Source organism: Falco peregrinus, chromosome 4 (assembly GCF_023634155.1).
Source record: "Falco peregrinus isolate bFalPer1 chromosome 4, bFalPer1.pri, whole genome shotgun sequence".
Classification (NCBI taxonomy): Eukaryota; Metazoa; Chordata; class Aves; order Falconiformes; family Falconidae; genus Falco; species Falco peregrinus.
The window spans coordinates 38,523,163-38,543,808 of NC_073724.1; the positions used below are offsets into that span (position 1 = coordinate 38,523,163).

The 20,646-nt window shown below is 42.2% G+C and overlaps 1 protein-coding gene across 2 annotated transcripts in view; it reads left to right on the top strand.

Annotated features, from left to right (window-relative positions):
- The first annotated feature begins 253 nt into the window (after positions 1-253).
- Positions 254-20,646, top strand: part of SYTL5 (synaptotagmin like 5) — a 94,430-nt gene continuing 74,037 nt past the window's right edge. The window contains exon 1 of one of the 2 annotated variants that reach the window (XM_055802834.1): positions 254-618. The gene's annotated coding sequence lies outside the window, so the exon portion shown is untranslated. The remainder of the gene's footprint in view (positions 619-20,646) is intronic. The other variant, XM_055802835.1, reaches the window with a different exon arrangement.

The window sequence follows — 20,646 nt, forward strand, 5'->3', positions numbered from 1 at the left end:
GGCTGCGCACCCTTCTCCGGCCGCGTCGGAAGGGGACACCCGCGCCGGCGGGCGGGGACCCGGGCGGGCAGCCCGCGCCCCGGGGAGCGGGGACAGAGGGGAGAAGGCCGGCTGCCGGGCCGCTCCCGCTCCGCTCTGCTCCGCCCCGACGGCGGCGGCTCCGGCTCCCGCCCCGCATCCCCGGCACGGCCCCAGCCGGCCGCTTCCCGCCGGCGAGCGGCGCTGCGGGGCGGCTGCTGCCGGAGGGCGGCCGCTGGGGAGCGGCGCGGGGCTCGCCCGGCAGCAGCCGGAGCGGCGCGGGGCGGCGGGGACGGCTGGGCGCCGAGCCCGCCCCGGCCGCTGCGGGCGGGGAAGGGAAGGAAGGGGCGAGGCTGGCTGCCGCAGGGCTGCACCTGCGGGGCCGGGGCCGCTCTGCCCGTGCCCTGCGTGGCTCCGTGCGTGCTCGGCGTGGCGTGTGCGCCCCGAGCCCCAGCCGGGAGCTGAGCCCGGCGCCGGCAGCGGGACCTCACCCCCAGCTCCGCCGAGCTGCGGAGTTGGCATCAGCAGCCCTCGGCCGCCTGGGCGGCGGCGGGGATGCTGCCGAGTCTGTGGATTTTTCTCCTCCTGCCGAGGTTCCCGGTAAGTCTCCCTTTCTTAACAGCAGCTGCTGGGGGCTTCTTTTCCCCGAGAGAAGGGCTGGAGGGAGCGGAGGAGGCGCAGCCTGCGGCGCGGTCCCGACGGCGAGCGAGTGCCGCGACCGGGCGCCGCGCTGGGCCGGTCCGGTCCGGCCGCGGGGCTCTGGCTGCCCTCGCGCCGCGGCTCCTGGCGCTCGTAGCCTGGCGGGAGGCGCTCGCACGTCTTCCCGGCTTTATTTCTTGGTGCTTTCTACCGTGCGGTACCGTGCACACTGAAGGCGGCGGATCGCCCGGCAGCGATGCTGTTTGTGGTGGCGGTTCAGTGGAGGGGGTGAAGGAACGGGCGCGTAATTGTCCCCTCTGTCACTGAGCAGGTGAGCGGATCCGCGGCGCTCAGGTGAAGATGAGCTCCTGTGTGCTGCCTAAATTTTTCTTCCAGGTTTTTGCTTTAAAAAAAAAATAGTCTACTTATTATTACATTTTATTGCGTGACTATAAAAGAAAGGAGTAAATGCTACAGGCTGAGAACCACTTAGAGAAAGTAGTTTGGGTTACCGAGTAGTCATGAGTGCAGCCAGCCACTGTGCATTTCAGCGTGCCGATGCGGGGGTGCACCGCGAGGAACAGTTAGCTGGGGATTCTGCACCCCAGAGCAGAGTTTTGGGAAACCTCGGGGGAGCTGATGAGCGGTCAGCCCCGGGAGTAGCCCTTGACGTGAATGTGAGAAGACAGAGGAGCGGCTGGGCAAATTACCTGCGAGGTGCACAAGTGTTTTGCTCTACGCACTTGGGGTGAGAGTCACAAGGTGCAGTCCACTGCAGTACATGAAACATTCGAAAGCCACTTGCTGTAAAGCCGCTTGGGTCACATTGTTTTGAATGGATCCAAAAGAAAGAAGTGATTGGATTATTGCCTAGAAATGTCACGGTGAGGAAAGGGCTCAAGAGAGGTTTACCAACATCCAGTGTTGGAAATCTGAAGTGGGACATCCTGGGACTAAAAGCAAGATGCAGGGTTTTTAAAAAATAATAGCACTTATTAGACTAATAAGTTTTTTAAGTTTTTCATCATTAAAAAACTTTAAACCAAGGATGTTCATTCTAAAAACAGGTCTATTTTTAACAGGATTTAGTATGGGGAAATCTTATGGGCTATATATAGGGGAGGCTGAAACAAGCGATCATAGTAAACCCCTATTGCCTCTATTAGGTGCATAACTGGGAAAGCTGTGCCATTTCTGAGAGTACACTCTTCAGACACTCTCTGTTTCCTTACCTTTGCTCCCCCAAATTCCTTTATACTGAGAGCAGCCCTGAGAAAAAGGACTTGGGGGTGTTGCTTGACAAGAAGCTTAACATGGCCTGACAATGTGTGCTTGCAGCCCAGAAAGCCAGCTATATTCTGGGCTGCATCAAAACAAATGTGGCCAGCAGGTCGAGGGAGGGGATTCTTCTGCTCTACTCTGCTCTTGTGAGATCCCACCTGGAGTACTGCATTCAGCTGTGGGGCCCCCAACATCAGAAGGACATGGACCTGTTAGGATGACTCCAGAGGAGGGCCAGGAAGATGCTCAGAGGGCTGCAGCACCTCTCCTATGAAGACAGGCTGAGAGAGGTGGGGTTGTTCAGCCTGGAGAAGAGAGGGCTCCGGGGACACCTCACAGCAGCCTCCCAGTGCCTGAAGGGGCTACAGGAAAGCTGGGGAGGGACTTTGTACAAGGGCATGTAGTGACAGGACAAGGGGAGGTGGCTTTAAACTGAAAGAAGGTAGATTTATATTAGCTGTAAGGAAGAGATCCTTCACTGTGAGGGTGGTGAGACACTGGCACAGGCTGCCCAGAGCAGCTGTGGGTGCCCCATCCCTGGCAGCGCTCAAGGCCAGGCTGGATGGGGCTGTCAGCAACCTGGTCTGGTGGAAGGTGTCCCTGCCCATGGTAGGGGGGTTGGAACTAGGTGATCTTTAAGGTCCCTTCCAACCCAAACATTCTATGATTTTATGAAATCAATGGTTAGCCTTTTGCTATATGCTTTTCTGTGTATATCTATATGAATTATTCCCCAAATGCAATTAAATCCAGGGGTCTCTGTGCTTCTGTTTTGCATCTAGGTGATTATAGTGAAGATCTGTAAGGTGAGAGTTGCTGTTCACAGATCTGAGTAGTTTGAGGAATGTGGTTTGTAAGGCTGGAGGTATGGGTACGACTTCCAGACGGTATTAGTGTGATTAAACATTTTAAGTGATTTAACATGTTAACATTTCTAAGCTGTCTCCAGCACTACGCTTACTGTTAAGAAATACTTATTAACACATTTTGACTTCTATAGACTTCATGGTAGTTGAAATCCTAAGTTATTTAACCAAAATTCTATGTGAGTTTTGGGTTGTAGCTGTATGGTTTAAAGTGGAAAAACAGCAGGTATGAAGGATCTCATTAAACAATTTTCTGTGTGACATTGCAGTCATCTAGTTGTTTGCCTGTCTGCAAAACATGTTCTTATTATATGATGTTCTAAATCTCCTTATCAAGAGAGATTGATTTCTTATCTGATGATTAACTGAACTGTCTGTTGGTAAGACATTTGGTCTTGCAGGGTGGGAGGGAGGAAGGGAATCCATTTGATACAGCGATGGCTGAAGGCAGCTGCAGTGCAGGATTGCTCTGTGACTGAGCACTTTGCTTCCCAGTTCTTTATTGCTATTGCCTTGCCTACATTTACTCTGCCTTCTAATCAAACTTCCTTCATACCGGGGTAAACATATTGATGTGTTGTCCCAGAGCCTGGAAACTTAGGAAAGCAGAATAGGTAAGAAAGCTGAAGGAGCTGACCTTGAAGAACAGTGTGGACCTGAGCCTAAGGGCGGTAGGTAGGAGGTATGTATATTTGTGGTAGGCACCGGAAGCTGATGTGTGCATATTTCTTTTTGGATCTTTAGAATAGTTTTTCTCATTTATTTATATAGATTTCATAATTTTTTTTATATATATATATAAAAACATACATGTAAAGTGTGTACCAATGAACATAACATACATGTATGCCAATGAGACCAAACAGCCTGGCTCTGCTGCAAAACAAAGTCTTTTTAAGCCTGTATCTTAGTCTGCCCTGGGTGTGACCAAGTGGACCCATTCTGTGTGGCTTAACATATGCTGGGACACAGCTTCAGAGCAGAATCAATTGCTCAGGAAATGCATTTATCTGGATTTTTTATGGTTACCTCAGCCTGCACTGAAAATTCTGCATAATTCAATTACTACAATCTATACCCTTTATTTTCAGTGTAACTTTTCCCTGGGTGTGCTTTTTGTATTGCTTAGAAATGTAAATGGATATCAGAAATGAAACAAAATTCCATCATGTTTTTTACTGTATTCCACAGATGAGTATTAACAGGAATCTCCTTAAATGAGCATTTTATTTATTTACTTTTAAGGAGTTGCTTTGCATCTTCAGTGCATCTCTGGAATATTTAAATTATCTGGGGCATCCCTCTTGTTGACATACAAGTTCTCTTTTTCAGTTGCTCTGTCTTGGTTCTAGATGAATTTGTCCTAGTGTTTCTTTGTGAGAGATTACCTTTCACCACAGCCATTTCACATGAGGGAGACTGGTTTTAGGAGGGATGGCATTGTACATTGGGGTAATTTGTGATCTGAGTGCAGCTGAGTTTATTAATGTGTCTCCACTGGGACTCTGGTAACTTTTGGATTGGACTAATATTTCACCTGTACAGCCTGGCAAACTGTGGAAGTAGCAGTGTATCAGCAGATGGGAGGAAGACATATTCAGAGCATGAATGTCGCCAAGTTTTTATATAATGTATTACAGGGGTGGGGACAATGCAGGAACTGTATACAGCCCCAGCGCATATCCAGGGGTTGAACAGGAGAGCAGAGCTTGAATGAAATGTTTCTTTTATATGTATGGTATGGAACTTGCAGGGTATTATCTGAATACCATAGAAGCAAATGTCCATGGTGATGGGAACATTGTTTCCGAGGATTCTGTTAGACAGATTTCTGGGAGGAAGCATTGTTTGAAAGCAAGCCATTTGTCATTTGCAGATGTATTTTTCATTTGCAGTTACTATATGGCACAGTTGATGGCTTTTTGAGCACTTGTGTGTGGGTTGAACCTGAACTTGTCTCCTTTACTTCTGAGGGCACTGCAGAACTGTACAAAAGGTCAGACTTGGGAAAAGAAGTACTTTAATTGCTTCTAAAACCTCATTCCTTTTCCTGAATCATGGCACAAAGTCCTTAGTGCCTAATGGGTTGGGGAAGAGAAAAATCAAGTGTATAAGGAACTGAATTCCCATTCTCACAATATTAAACCTGCTCATGATAATAAATAGGCTAATGACGCTAAGGATGGCAAGTGCTTATACATACGTATGACTTCAGGAAGCTAAGAGAAGTGTGCTATACATTCAATTAAATAAAGATATGGTGTGGGAATTAGTGTCCATTCACTGTAGGCACCAGTGCAGCGATGATAGTAACTGCATTATGGAGTGTGTTAACACGGACAGGCAAGAACTTGAACTTTGACTGGGAATGGGGAATCTTCATCCTGTGTAAAGTAATCCAGAAGACTGGTATGTGATGTGAGTATTCTTGAAACCTGTAGGTTTGAAACATATTTGGGTTTTACATGGGAGATTATTAGTAAAAAATTGCAATATGGCTGCCTGCAGTGAAACGTTGCATTGCGGAAGGTACTTTTTCTAACAGCTTTTTCTACACTAGCTGTTGTTTACATAACATTTTTTACTGTTGCCAACTATAAAATAGCTTCTTTGACTTTTGTCATGGTCTGGAGTTAAAGTACAAACATATACTTCTCCAGGAGCATGTCTATTGTGTGGCTCTACAGATATATTTAAAGAAGACTTAGATGGTAGAGTACTGAAAACATCGATTTTGGCATCTTTATCCAGATTAGAGCCCTCTTCATTGTTATTACCAATGTTAAGTTTTAGAGGGGAAAAATAACAAGGCCATAGCTAAGCTTTTAATAGGACTGTAGTTTTTAACCCTGTATGGATTTGAAATCCTTGCTGTGAGAACAGTATGGGAAAGTGGGATGCAGTTAGGAGAAGAAAAATGATTAATGCACTGGACAATAATAATTTATTAGGTAAGACTGAAAACTAATCAGGGAGAAGGCTATACCCTCTTGGTGTTTCCTGCTGTGAAATGATTATCGCAGCAAAGAAAGGTGGAGAAGTATGAGTAACCTTACTCACCCCAGCACCAGCCAGATGACACTCATGTTTGAGCAGGAGTGCCCTGAAAGATGGGTGTGAGGGATTCTGCATGCCATGGTGCTGCTGGTGTATGTGTAAACACTGTGCTTTCGTACAGCCTTTCTAAGTGCAGAACCTGAATGGAGGCCATTTAAGGGAATTTAACTGCACATTCTCCCAGTATTTGGGCTGTCAACATTTCACACTAGATATAAAATGCCTTTGCATTTCCTCTTTTTCCTGAATGTCTTCAGGCAGGGGTTTATTTTGAGTATGATTGTGAGAATCTTGAAAAGAATTGTTTAAACAGTATCATCCATGATAAGGCACAAGTCCCCCTTGATCAAACCTTTTCTTAAGTTTTGTTGTTGTTGTTGTTGTTTTGTTTTGGTTCTTTTTTTTGCGAGACAAGCTCTGATTTAGCAGGAATTCGGAGCTTGCCCTGAAACTGCTTTGAACCATGACCTTCCTTATGATGTTTCATTTCTGTTGTGGAAGGAAGCAGAAACATCCCAACTCTTTGTGGGACATGAGCTTTAAAAGTGCATGTTCTCAATTAAGTGTTTAAATAATGAATTTAAGATTGTTTATATCTGAGTTGAAATTATGAGCTCACTTCTAATTAATTTTGTGCAAACGTTTTAATGTTAGTTTACCGCACCTTGTTTCCAAATATGAGAAGACTGGGTTTGGAAGTAAAAGCAATTAAGACATGATACCTGCAAAAGTCTCCACTGATTTAGTGAGGATAATGCTGAGGATTGCTACAGGTGTTTCTAATGGTGTAATTTTTCAGAATAAAGTTGGATTTTGAGGAAAAGAAATGTTGTAAAGGATTTCTGTTCCTTGTCCATATCCTTCAGCTTCTGACGAGATTGTAGATGGTTTTGATTGACAGTCTACAATGGCCATCTACAATGGCTGTAGATGGTCATCTACAGTGGCCTGACCATTGTCCAAGCCTGGGTGTTGCTCCGGTAGCACCACTGTGTGAGAAAAGGAAATTCAGCTACAGTTTACCTCCCTGCGTGAATCAGGGCTGCACAACATCCAGTAGCAAAACTTGTGAATCAGCACAAGGTGCTGTATTTAAGTTCATCACTTTTCAGAACAGAGTTAAGTGTTGGGCATATTTAGAAAAAAACTACATATTTGATGCTTTTACACTTAAGAGTAAGACCTGTGGTTCAAAGATAGTGATGTAGAATTGTCTTTCAGTTTGCCACCTTCTGAAGATTGCTCTTTCTCTCCCAGACTCAAGATTGAAGGAATTGCTCCTGCATAAAAGCAAAAAAAACCCCAAAAAACCAAAAAGAGCTGTGAGTTTTGTTTTACCTTGCTTTAAAACTCTTTGCCTTCTACGGCTTTACTGAAATGACCTGGCTGAAAGTCCTCTTTCTGAGTAAGTGCAGTCTGTCTTCTGGCTCTTTCCTGTGCCTGCTGCCATCATGAAGGTTCTGGCTTCGTTGAAGCTCTGCACTCATTCACATGTTGGCTTCTAATGAGATTGATCTGAGTCAGTGCTGTTACTACATTATTTTCATTAACTTAATTTTATACATACTGCAGATCAATTCAGAGACTTACTATGTCTGTAGCATGTCACCTTAAAATGTATAGCAATATCACAAATGATGCTTTATTAGTCTGACCTTTCTCCCTTTATTTGAAAAAGTAATGTTAGAAAAGGAATAACTGTCTCTTAACCTTAAATCTGGGCAACATCATATTTCATTCGATACCGAAAACATAGCAATCAGACAATATAGGATAGATTGCAAGTTTGTTTGGGGGCGGGTGTGTGTGTCAATTTGTATCACTAGCACACAAACAGCTGGATTTGAAAACCCCATGAATTAATAAAAAAAGAGAGAACTTCAAGTGCACAAGCTATTTGTGGTAGAATAGTTTATTGTAAGTACTGTGTGTAGTACATAGTTTTTTGATTGCCCTGTGCTCAAAAGCTAGAAGTAATCGAAATCTTGTTTGATACTCTTTGTCTTTTGACTTGATATAATCCTTCTGATTCTGCTTGGAAGTAGATGGCACCTGATGTATAAACTTGCACTTTTTTTGAAGCTGCCTTTATTTTTTACATTCTCCAAAATGCCTCTCTTGACCTTCTGGTTCTTGTTAATGGTGAAGCAATGAGACCAGGTTGAAGTTTATCATTGTGACATTTGAGGAACAGAGGAACGGCAAGAGGAACAGAATGATGTATCACCACAAGGCAGTCTCCTGCAGCTAGGGATGTGACTTTCTGCTTTTTAATAGGGAATTCAAATGACAAAATAACCAGTAACAAGGCAGGGATTGCTAAATATAGCAGAGTTGCTTGCCTTGCTGTTGTCACTGGTTTTGCAGTGGAGATACTTTTCATTTACGTAAGTGTAAGCTGAAGCCAGAGGGAAAAATGACAGAGTAGTTTTTTCCCCCTTCAGGTGTCAGAGTGCTCTGTCCCTCCTGTCGTCTCATTGCATCTGGTGAAGATGCAGTGATGTTTGGCAGAGAAGATGCTGGGGCCTACTGCATGCCCCCAGGTGGCTGGATCACACCACTGACTTTGGGAGGGAGGAAAGCACAACCGTGAAATGGGTCAAGGCAATAAAAGACACTTAGAAGTTCAACATTAGAGTTCAACTACAGAAAGCTGTGGCTTTGTTCAAGAAGAATGAATATGTATATGAACATATACATAGAAAACTCTCTCAGATTGATTCACAAGCAGAAATTTTTTGTTAGGTAACTATGCAAATGTCTTCAGACAGTTATGCTTGAGGACAGCAATGAAGTCATGCTCAGTTATTAGTGCATAAATTATGTGTGAGAGAAGGCTGAAAGCTTTCTTTCCATTACTGCAAATATTCTTGAGCCTTGTTTTCAATGTAAGATCCCTCATTGTTATTTTTTCACTTTTGTCTTTCCTCCCCAAAACAAACAAACAAAAACCACCTGTAAATCGTAAAGGATAAAATACATAGCAAGACAGTCTTTCAGTATTGTAAGCAGATATTTGAACAACATTTGGGGAAAGAAAGCACTAAAACTACATACATGAGGTCTTAGAAGTGTGTTATGTTTGTGTTCCTGGGGATAAATAATTCTGGCATCCTTTTATGGGACTGTAAGGTGTTGTCTTTTATTGTAATGCTAACGTTCATACCCAGATAGCAGGTTTTGGGCAAGAGAGTAGTAGCAGAAGGATTATGCAGTGTCATGTCTCAAGGGGCAATAGGGAATAAGCAGGAGGCCAGTGACAGCAGTCTGGAGTTTTTTGTGGTTTGCCAGTGAACATGGATAGTGGAAAAAACCCATGGTCCAAGTGCATGACCCCCTAAAAATAAGGAGAATCTTTTAGTTGGTCAAAATTAGCATTCAAGCAAATGTTTCTGAATTAGCCAGATGCCATTTACTTTTGTATTATAAAATTTCTGCATCCTTAAATTAAGGTGACCATATTCTTTGCATTGACTATTAATACATTACTACTTTTCTGTTATTATTTAAGGAATCCCACAATGTTGATCCATCCAACTTATTACTGCTGCACCTCTGGTTAATACCTGCTGGAGTTTGAGGATGTTGATTTATAAATACACGGCACAGTACACCATAATTTTGGCTTTCTGCCTGTGGGCTTTGTTGTGCTGCAACAGTATGATCTTCAGTAGTAGAGGCTGACTTCTCTAACTATGTTTAGAAACCCTCTCATATAAAGAAATGTAAATGGAAGATCAGCATGAGACAATGTATAGAAAAAGTTGAGCAGTAACGATCATGACATTGTCATAATGAATTGCTGTGCGGTACTTGAGCTGTCCAGATATCTCTAGAAATAAATGGAAATTTTACCAGTTAAGCTTCTTGGGTAAAAAGGTGCGCAGTGACTCTAGCAGAGGAAGAGCATGCTTTAATGTGCTCAGGGACTGGGCTGGCTTATTGCAGCTGAGACCTTCCCTCCCCTCCCCCCCCCCCCCATTGTAATAAAACATATTCAAGTGTGAGTTTGAGGGAAACTAAGAATGGACCTGAACCCACCTGAACAATATAATGACAATTCTTTTTCCTCCAACAGAGCCATCTCAGTTTATGTTACTGGAGGAGATGGATCCTTGTATGTAAAGCAGTTTAAGCTGGGATCTCTTTTCTCCTGAAGAGTTCTGTCTGGCATAATGGATGAAGGGAGTGCTTTTAGTGTCCTTCCACACACAAATGTACATGGTTAATTCCCTCATGCATGGACACTCATATATGTGCACCCCTACACATCTGGAAATCTGCTGGAGGCTGGTAGTTCTCAAGCTTTATATGAAAATTCAAATTGTGTGAAATTGAGATATGTGCGTGTTCGTGGGGGCAGATTTTAATGACAAGCTTGAAAAATCAAAGTAGGCTTTCCAACATTTCTGGTAGTTCTGAACTGGAACAAAATCTATACAGAATAGGTTTGAGTAGGTTTTATTCTAGAGTGAGTTTAGAACAGAATGATTGTTGCAGTCACAATGGTTGAAACACAGAGAAAATAATTGCCTCAAGCTCTAGCAAAACCAGATCATTTTTCACAGCTCTAGTTTTTTCACCCTTAGAGTCTCTTTTCCAGCCCCCTGTACAATAGTTCTTCACACTCTTATTCCAGTAGAACACCAAGGCTACTTTACCAAAACACTGTTATGCCTTCCCCACACTGAAAGGCTGCAGGTATATGTGTCTGGAGACGTCTCAGGGCAGGGGAAGCTGTGACAAAAGGCAGGTTGCCCGCTTACGGCAGGTGAGCAGTCAGCCAAGCTGAAAACAGCAGAATAGCATTTAAGGTTTACAACCATTAACCATGATATTTTGCAGTGAGGTTTCATGACCTATGCTAAGTGCAGTTTTTCATGTTCTCTGAGAGCAAAGCATAAGCGTGCTCACATTAGGTCAGAAAAAAGGCGCAGTGAGGCTGGTGTTTCTGACTATGAAAGAACAGAAGAAGTGGGGCAAATACCGAATAGCTTCATTTTCCTTCCCACAATTCTCTATAACCCCGTAGCTAAATGGATCCAGTGACCCTGTGCTTCCTCAGTTATGTTTGTATCTGAACTGTTGCAGTTAATAGACCCAACAGAAGTCTAAAAGTTAAAGCAAGAGCTCTACATTTTGTGAAGCCTCCTGAATGCAGTTTCTTTATTGATACCCCAGGGTATTAGTCTTACCTTTCAGTACCTTGCTCTCTCAATCTACCCATTTAATTAACATTTAAACCATTTATAGTATTGACCTAGACAAGAAAGTTATCAAATGCATTATATGTTTTGGTGTGTGGTGTTTCTTCTTTTTGCTAAGCAAATAGTTTCAGCTCTTCCAGAAACCTCAGTTTCATTGCTTAAGGGATGACACAGTTGTTTATGGAGAAGTCTTGAAAGACTGTCCATTCTGATAAGGGTGAGAACAGATGGAATTAATTGCTTAATGTATATTATAAGTGGCATAACCAGCAATTCTTATACATCAGGTTGCCCAATATGTCTTGCATGTTGGGTGTTTTTCATTTTGAATTTATTTTGTGGCTTGGGTGGGATTTTTTCCATCCCATTCCCCCAGAATCAGCGCAAATTTGACCACTGGGAAATTTCTGTCTTCATGTATTTGGTATATCTCTAGCAAGTCTTTATCAAACTTGCAAGAGCTATGCCTTCCTCCACAAGCTTAAAATGTGCTTTTAAGAAGACAGATTGTAACAGCGTCTGCAAAAAGAGAACCCCTGATAGGAAATGCTCCCTATCCTGTTTCTTAAATTTGAAGTCCCTGTCCTACAGCTTGTATATGAATTCGTGAAAATGGAAATCGTTACATCTATGACCAAGTAAATGTGGTGGGATATTTTTCTTGCTTGTTTCGGAAATTTTAGCTAGAACATGTCCCAAAACATCAGTGTGAGTACCATGGAAAATTTCATCTCTGATAGGTAACTTGGCAAATTGTTAGGAAAATGACCTTTCATAATGGAAAAAATACGTGTTAGTTTTAAATGAAGAGGCTTCCTGGCCCACCTAATGTTACATGCAAACCAGGAAAGAAGGGACCCTATTTGCCACAGGAAAATGGAGGACTTCAGCAATTTGACATAACGTGTGCATTTTAATGAGATGTCTGGTATATGCATAATACCAGAGAGCCTCATGATCCTTGATATATTTTCCCTCGAGATAATCTCTTGAGCCAGGAGAAGAGGTTCTCCCTGTATTGGCTAGCAGCTGCAGTATGGAGAATTTCAGAGATTTGCTGTGGTTTGCATGCAGTGGAAACAGTTTCTTCTCAGTAGCAGTCTGCTGTTCCTCTCAGAGGATTATCGCTTTTTTGTATTTTTACGTGGTGAAAGAGATTCTTGTGAGCAGTGGTGGACTGCTGATTAACATGATAAAGTATCACAGAACAAAAGTGTTTGAGAAACTTTTTGAGGATTTTTGGATTTTATAATAATTTAAATGGAAATTACTTATATAGATGGAACTTTAAAAGTTTCTGTAATAAATTACTGACGAGACATGATCTGATTGAAGGGCTAGAGTGAGCCAAATAATACTAAACCTGTCTGATCTTTAAATGCCTTTAAATGAATTGTCGTAAGCTTTGCCTGATACTACAGGAGAAGAGAATACTGGAAAAGCTGATGAAAATTTCCGAGAGCTCAGCCCAAGCAAGATGTCAGAGCCGGTAAATTGACGGATGGATTTTGAGAAGTTTCATGTGTTATGTATTCCCCAGCGTTCTGGTGAACTTGACACTGAGCCCTACTTAACCAGTTCTGCAGCAGCATGGAAAATTAGTAATCTGAGTAATCTGTGTCCAGAAATTAAGTGGTCACTTAGTCCTGATTTTTCATCTACTCCAGGCTAGAGGGCATGTTTCAGTGTCTAAAAGCATTCAGATATTTCTGTTCCTTTTGTCTCCACAGTGGGTTGTGAATGATCTTCTTGTCAGGTGGTTTGTAACAGCAGTAAGATCTGCATTCAGTACATCTAGGATCAGTGGATTCATATATTAAACCAATTTTATTCCACGCCTAGAGACCTGGAAATCTAACTGTGCCTCTCCTTTTGCCTTCATGGGTAGGTCTTCCCTGTTTCCAAACATTTGGACTGAGTGTAAACAACTAAGCTGTTTTTTAAATTTAAACACAGTATTTTTCAGTATCCTGGCTTACTCCCTTCACAAACAATGAGGAGAACATCCGACGGGTGAGATCATCTCCCATTCAGCTCCTCAGTGATTAGCCAGCGACAGCCTCTGGCTCAGTCTGCCTGTAGTCCCAGAAAAATGCTAGTCTGACTCAGTGAAACAAACTGAGTTTTGCTCACATGTGGGCAAGGTGTCCTTGGCCCAGGCCACCTCCAGACCTCTGCTTTCTCTTCTTCTGATGTGCAGGCTTGTGTCTGTTGTTGTGTCATGGGAATGCATACCTCTGTCTTGAGCCATGGGATGGATGCTTCCTGTGCACACCAGGTTGTTTGGAAGGATTGGATCTGCACAAGGAAACTACATCTGGGGATTTGGCTTCCTAGTGGGCTACGAGGTGCAGCACAACAGATTTTATCCTCCCCTATTATCTCATCTGCCCGGTGTGTGATGAGCTGACTAGCTGCATTTACTCATGCAAGTTCACAAGTTGAGGGAAAGCACTTGCATTACTATGAAGGAGAAATAACGGTAAGGGAGCCCAAGGTGGGAGCTGAATGACTCTTATACATGAGATTTGACAGGTCTGCATCTCTGATGGTAAAGTTCCCCTCAAAAAAGGTTGCTGCTACTGAGAAATAAGGTCATGGCTATAAAGTAGTAACTTTTTGTGGGAATTCATGTTGCACCTGCATTCAAGCTGCATGCAGAAAATGTGATTTTTCAGGTGACACTGGAAGAACTGTGGGCAAGACTTGCATAAGAGGCTTAACTGTGGTTTGGTTTTTCATTAACGTAATGAATTGAATCTTAGAATAACCTTTTGTACTGATGCATGTGAAACTAAAAAATTAATTCTCTGAGGTTTTAAGCAGTGCCTGTAGCCCATTGCAGTGGTGGGCCATTGAAATCCTGTCGTAGCTTGAAAAAAAGTAAAAATATATCACCACCTCTCTGTGTGCACACCAGTCCTGCAGAGTTTGTTTGTTTATTTATTAATTTTTGCATCTGGTTGAACTTTCATTATCTTTGTGCATTCAGTCTTTTGGTGTACCGCTAGCAACATTGAACTACACAGTAGAGAGAGACCATCCACTCATTTTCCACAGATTAGTGACCATTACTGTAGTATAATTAAACTTTGTGTATCTCTCTATTAGTTTATCACATCTACTGGGTAACAGAGCGAAAATACATCAGAGTTAGTTTATCGTGTCTTGGTCATAAAATCCAATGATCTAAAGATTGATCCTTTTCATAGGAAAGTACATTTCAGCCTGTGCCCCTTTTCCTTCCCCCCACTATGCATTGGAGAAAGTGCCCAAGATCTAATTTAATTCAAGGAAGGCTTAAACTTTTGTTGTTGCTTGATGAAGTAGTATCCCCTGCTTGAATGCCAAGTTTCCTTATGGCAGGAAACCTTACTGAGGGTGTTATATGCAAACAGCTCTGCATCCTGTGGTCTCTCCACAAATGCTTGAATTCATACTGTGTGTGACCTATGGACTGGCATAACTGCACCGCAGAGCTGCGTGAGCAAACGGGCTGCTAAACAATACTGAATTCGGTTAGAAAGTTCTTCCATCTGCCATTCTGTATTGTTTGGAAATGTACCGTGCTTCCATTTTTAAGAGACTATTCAGTATGGCAACAGGTAGTTTATTTATAAATTTAAGATGTGAAGGAGTGGAGGGAGGAAGGCTGAGGCCAAATATATTTGCTAAAAAGAGTTTCTAGGACTCATCATTTAAGAGGGGAAGGAACTGCCCTTTCTATAGGTGATCTAATTTATTATTTGAGTAAATTCTTGCAGTAATGGATTAAAGTACTAAAGACAATTTTGTCTTCAGATACTATTTTTAACAAGTATGTAACACTGAATGACCCCTATAGAGAGAGTCTAGGTTCATAAAAGGGGTCAGGACAGCCTCTGTTCTTGTTGGGGTTGGTCTGTAGTTTTTTGGATTGAGTTTGAAACAGCTGAGAAGTAAAAGGTTCAATAATTTGTTACTAAGCACACAGTCCCCTCAGATTGGAGGGGAATATTTTATCTTTTGATCTGCTTTTAATAGCCTGAGGTGTGTTCTTTACGAGGGTCTGCTTTTCGTTCAGTAGATCATGTGTGACAAAGGCAAAGCTATGTTGCTTGTTGTTAGCTTCTGGTTATATTGTCTGCTTTCAAACAGCAGTTTGAAACTGTAGTGTGTTAGCTAGATTTTACTGCCTCATCATGAGCATTATATGCCCTAATAACATTCGATCTAATTTTGAATTTTTGGGGTTTGATTTTGCATCCTTTTAAAAAAAGCTTATAAAAACAAAAGCTTATAGAAACTTATATTCCTTAATGTCTTCCAAGAAGATGTCATCTCACAGCTGGAAAAGCCATTTAGTTTCTGGGAATGGTTTTCTTAGTGTCTTGCCATCCCTTTGTTGGAAATGCTTAGATTTACAATAGTGCTTCTGCTTTTAAACAAATGTTGCAGAGAACAGTTTCAAATTTCCCGTTGGTTTTAGGTGCTCTTTTGAATTTGAATATAGAAACATAATCATGTTGCTTATAACCAGTTTTCCAGTTCATCAGTTTACATGTGTCACTATCGCTTTATATTGAACAGAATTAATTCTCTACAGCTCTGTAATGGTGTATGTGTGCACATATATAAAAATATGTAATGGATAAATTGATTTCTTTTCCCATGAAAAAAGATGTTTTGTGCCTTTTTGGAGGGCATTGGGAAGACTTTGCAAGGAAAGAAGAGGATAAGCGAATGGCTCTTGTTCTCTGTAACAAGGTGAAGTACTTTACTTCAGGGCCTGACACAAAGGTGCTGGGAGTCCGTAAGTTTCATTAAAATCATATGGGATTATGGATGCTCAATATACTTCAAAAATGAGGCTGTCTGTAACTGGAGTGTCCAGCTTCCAAGGTACATTAAATTACCAAAGTAGTTCCCTTCCACATAAGTCCTGTCATTAACTTAAAGGATTTTTACTTTTCTATCTAAAACTTAAGATAATAAATCAAAAATACTATTTAGATCAGTGTTTGTAAGGCACTTGGATACATATGTACAATATGGTAGGAAAAGTTGAGTCTTTTATTAATTGTGCATTCAGGAGTGAGAAAATGTGCCACAAATGAGGCATGGGCTATGTACGGAATGGTGAAATTTTGGGCATTTACCTTGCCTTTATCTTTCCTGTCTTGAATGGAACAGGAGTCCTATGGAAAATAACATTTGCGATTGCGTATTTTTAAAACTTTCTCATATTGCTAAATGAGGGGAATAAAAATTGATACGTTTTTAAGGTGTTGAACAGCTGAAAGTCTAAACAAGCTGAAGGCTGTGCCTAAGACTTTATGGCTTAGGGTGTTTTATTTTGTTTCTTGAAGAATTCCAGGAATAGCATCCACAATACAGCAACAATGGCCTTAGGGGTTTTGTGCACGCACACAAGCTTAGTTGCTAGGGTTGGAATAGTTTTGATATTCACAAGTGGTAAAGGCAGGAATTGTTATGGAATATTAACTTGGGATGACCAGAAGGTGTTTTTGTCAAGACCTTTTTTTTGTTTGCATTTATTTACCCTGGTTTCTGGGAACATTACTTTAGGGGCATTAAATCTATCAGAAAAATACGTGTGTTTGAGTATGCTGATTTGCAATAATGATAAAGGAAAATAAAGATGTAGATAGAGTCAAAATCATAGGCTTTTCCAAAATTGGGGGTGGCTTGTTCTTCTGTCATAAAATAACAGGCTTTCAGTCCTGACATGTTCTTCCTCTGAAGTCTCTGAGGGGACCCAAATGGTTGTCAGTACCCAATAGTCTACATGTGGAAACACGGGGCAGTATTTGCTGGTGAGTGGTGTTTCAGTACCAATGGACCGGGAAGATCACTTGATCTAGTATTGTAATAACTCACAGAAAAAATTCTGTCTTTTTCCTCAGCCATCTGGGTTTACCATGTAGGGAGACATTTTTTTCTAGATTTTCTCAGAAGATAAGCTATTCTGCCCCAGACAAGGGGCATGCATGAATCCTTTTGAGAATGCCTGCTAGGTTGAAGAGCCTGAGCGATGTGCAACAGCAAGCTGATACACTATTAAATGTAGGGAAAGTAACAAAACCTACCCCAAATCTCTATGCTCCAAGTCAGTGGTCAAATAGATAAATCTTACTAACCTTTCAACAGTCCCAAGCTAAAACTGTCCTTATCACTCCTGTATACTCCCTGAGGTCGTCTATTAAACTATAAGTTGCTGCACATGATATCTAAGAAGAAATGCCTAACTGTGGAACATGAATATCCCACATTTTACCGGTGGGAAAAAATGTAACTCTAATCACACTGAGAAATTATTAACCAGGCTTTCATAAATGTATCCTTAGCTTCTAAAACCTGTATTGGTGAATAAGCAACTTGGCTTTACAGGTCGTGATGGGCTGATTGCTGTAGGTTGGCATGAGGCAGCCACAGTGGCAAGGGGTACTGCTATTAGCCTCTCCTGACTGTGTCCCCGTCATCTCGGAGAGATGTGCTCTCCTGGTGACGACACACGGCCACCATTCCTTCCATGCTGGCAAACTTGGCTGCCTACTGTGTGTACGCTGGACCGTCTCAGAGATGACGTGTCCATCTCTGAAAGACCTTTCATATATTTCCTACTAGAACTGTGCCTCCACTGTGCTTTCCAGCTCAAACACAGACCAGTGAGTAGTTTCACATAATGATAGGTTGTGGTATCGTTCCAAGTGGCACAAGCTGGCTGTATTGCAAATGCAATCAAAAGGCCAGAACATTTACTATGCAGATTGCTGGAGTAAATCTTGGCCAAAAGGAGGCAGAAAGCTGCTACAGAAAGGTCAAGTTATGATTAATATCCTGTGAATGCAGCTCCGCACAGTCTTTCCCCTGAATAATTTATCTTGTAATTTCACCTAAAAGCTAGTGTCCCAATAAGATGTTGCCTGTGCCCACCACCTGTTCTTCACAAAGCTTGAAAGAGTAGCTCTAGGATGGATAGAAAGTCTGGAATCCCACATTCAGGTTCTTGAACTCTTTTGCTTCTAGCATCACTGGAATTACACATCTAGCTGGAAAGAGGGAGAGAGGTATCAGGTATGGTAACAAAGGTAGTCTGAAGTGAAGATAAATGGTTAAGGATTTGTTTATGTTTGAGTAGGAGCTGCTTCTTGAGGGCTTCTGTGTCCTCCTGCTGTTTGTGCAGCACCCGCTAGTATCACTTTATGGAATTGCCTTGTCAGGTCATGGCCAGAAGGGTAGATAAGAAAGCTTTGATCCTTTTCTTATAGTCAGCATAAAGTATCATAGTGTAGTGTTTGATAGGTAGCCTTTAAGTCTGGAAAATTCGGATTGCTAGCAAAGACTGCTTGAGGCCTTGGGTCTCATAAGGTATTTCTGCAATGGAAATCTGTATCTTCTGTCATGTCCTATAAAGCTATTTTTAGCAGTTACATCTGCTTCCTTCTAGTTTGGAGCACTTCCCACACTGATCCATTGTGCTTTGAACTTCACTCCTCCAGCTCTGTGCCTGGCTGCTGCCTGCTAGCCACTTTTGAAGACCACTGCCAAATCTTTGCTGTTGCTTTTTGTGCAAACTAGACTGAAGCCAGACAGCCTGTTCAGCACTGGCAACTTCAGCTGCATGCCCTTTTCCCAGGAGACATGCACCTGAGGCACTGCACGGGCTCTTCCGAGAAGGCAGAGAGTTTTAAAACAACGAAGAAAACCATCCCAGATGTTCTCTTCCTTTGATGAGCAGAAGGAACCTGTCACTTTGCCTGTCGTACAGTGTATGTAAAAGGATGCCGATCCTGTGTGTGCTCCTGTCAAGCAGTCTATATAGGTTTTTGCTGAAGTTTCTCATTGGATTCATTGGGGTCCTAGTAAGATCAGGTGGCAGCACACAGTTCTTCTCTCGCTGATCTAAGTTCTGGTCCTCAGCCATAGATGATATGCATGGCTGCTCCCCACAGACCGTGTGCTATTACTTTGAGCTGTCTTGGATAGATATCTCTGTTACAAATCTCAACTTGGGAAGCAGAAGGAAGCCTCCACATATTCCGTACCTCCTCTGCCCTGCTGAAAGTGATCCTCAGGACTCTGGTAGCTGATGCGCAACCCAGTCTTCAGATGGCAGCGCAACCTGTGAAAGTGAGAGTACATTTTCTAACTGGATTTTGGTGAGGGTTCTTCCTGCCTGCTGCGAGAATTTTGGAAACTGATATGCTTACAGACAGAGACTTTCCAGTCATGCTCATTTTGAGGTAGGCACACAGGGGCAACATGCTGATGTATTTCATGGTAAGGTTTAAACCACCTTTATTTGCTGTTTGTAGAGAAAAACATTGTAGCATTTTATTTAATGAAAAACAAAACAAGGCAACACTCCAAGCTCATCTCACTTTCTGATTAAGCTGTTTATATCCTCTGGTAGGTTTCTGGACAGGTGGCTTTGTGAATAGCTCATTTTATACTGTAAATGAGAAGCAGGATAATTTTGCTCACATTTTGTATGCCTGCACTTGAGGTAGTTGTGCTGCATCCCCTTCACGGTCAGTGGAAAGAAATGGATGTCACTAGACAAAGATTCCTCTGTCCTTTTCTAAAATCTTCTCGTGAATATGAGGTGAGTCATGCCCTAGAAATGCCTGTTTCTCTCCATTGCTTATAGAGTGGGGCTCGATGACTGGGTCAGAATAAGTAAGAGAGCTGATAGAATAGAATCATAGGATGGTTTGAGTTGGCAGAGACCTTGAAAAATCACCTAGTCCAACATCCACCTCTGTCCCCCTGCCTTGGGCAGATGTCTCTCCTAAAGTTTTTTTACGCCTCTGTAGAGATGTCATATACTGTATGGTAACATACCTTTCGTGTGCATGAAAACAGACTTATTTCTTTTCATTAAAATCTGAATCCAGTTCCTTTGCTAAATCAAATAGAAAGCTATTATCATGCGTAGCGGAGGATGAGTGTTATTACACCATACTGTTTTTGCAGAAAGACAAACAAGCACTTAGCATCTAACGGGCTGAAATAATCGAGAACTGGATTTCTCACCTTCTACGCACACACACACATGACATACACACATTTCCTCATTCAAAGCACTCACATGCAAGGTACGGGTTTCCTTCTCCCCAGACCCAGAGGGCATATCACTGGCTTGGTGGATGCTTTTCCAAATGGCTGCTCTTCTAAATGCTAGTTCCCTTTTCTCTGGCTGCAGCCTGGCTGCAGTTCCTCAGCAATCTTCCTGCAGCCCCCTTGCAAAATGCAGATATATTTTAATTTTTCTTCAGTCATGAAGAAAGCAAAGTCAATGACAGAATTTTACCTAGTGGACTAAACTTCCGATTGATAGTCATGAGCTTTTCTGCAAATTGAAATATTTGATAAATTCAAAGCATCTTCTTTGGAGTACTCTTAATTCAGCACAGTAGTGAAAACATTTGAACTTGAAGACTTACAAACAATTTTTTATTGACATTTTTGAAGAATCCTCACCCATTTCTGTAGAACATACCTGCTTCTGTTTTCTATAAGAAATTTGTGTTGGGGGGAGGAAAAACAACCAAGCAAACCTACTAATGTTTCAG